The sequence below is a fragment of the Penaeus monodon genome, chromosome 32, assembly GCF_015228065.2.
Source record: "Penaeus monodon isolate SGIC_2016 chromosome 32, NSTDA_Pmon_1, whole genome shotgun sequence".
Taxonomy (NCBI): domain Eukaryota; kingdom Metazoa; phylum Arthropoda; class Malacostraca; order Decapoda; family Penaeidae; genus Penaeus; species Penaeus monodon.
The window spans coordinates 33,519,657-33,520,336 of record NC_051417.1 but is presented as its reverse complement, the minus strand read 5'-3'; positions in this window follow the sequence as shown (position 1 = coordinate 33,520,336).

Below are 680 nucleotides of genomic sequence, written 5' to 3'. Positions count from 1 at the left end.
AAAGGGGTACTCCGCAGGAAGGGGGGAAAAAGCAGGGGAGGGGCCAGGGGAGGAAGGATTTAAAATGGGGATAAGGGCCCCCCGAAAAAGGGGAAGGGAAACAGAGGGGATAGGTTCAGTGACGGGGGGGGGGAAAACGGGGGGCTTAAAACCCTAGAGACTTTTGAAAGGGGGAAGGCAAGCAGGGGCACCCGGGGTTGGGAATGGAAACATAGGGTTTGGGGGTCACGCAAATAAAAAGAAAAAGGGGGATTAAAAAAAAAACAGAAAAAGAACAGTGTAACAGATAAATGGTGTGCTAAGGGGAGGAAAAAGGGGGGAAAAGGGGGGGAAGGGAGGACTGAGGTCCAGCAGGAAAACGGGAAAATAAAGGGCCGGGGAGCCCGGGGAGGGAGGAAGGGAAAGGAGGCGAGGGGGCATCGAAGGGAGGGAAAGGGATAACGGAGGGGCCCCCCCCTGTCAACGGATTGCACGACACATTGTAAATTTTCGCTTTGGGGGCCCACGCGTCGACTTTTGGAAACGCACATTCCGCGCCTCGGCTGGACAGATCAGCGGGGTAAAAGAAGGGAAATGACTCGACAGGCAACAGCGTCCCCCCGATCGTTGTAAAAAATTTAAAAGTCCCTCGAACCCTAAATAAAAACCCCACTCCACAGGCGGAAAAACGTGCTCAAAAA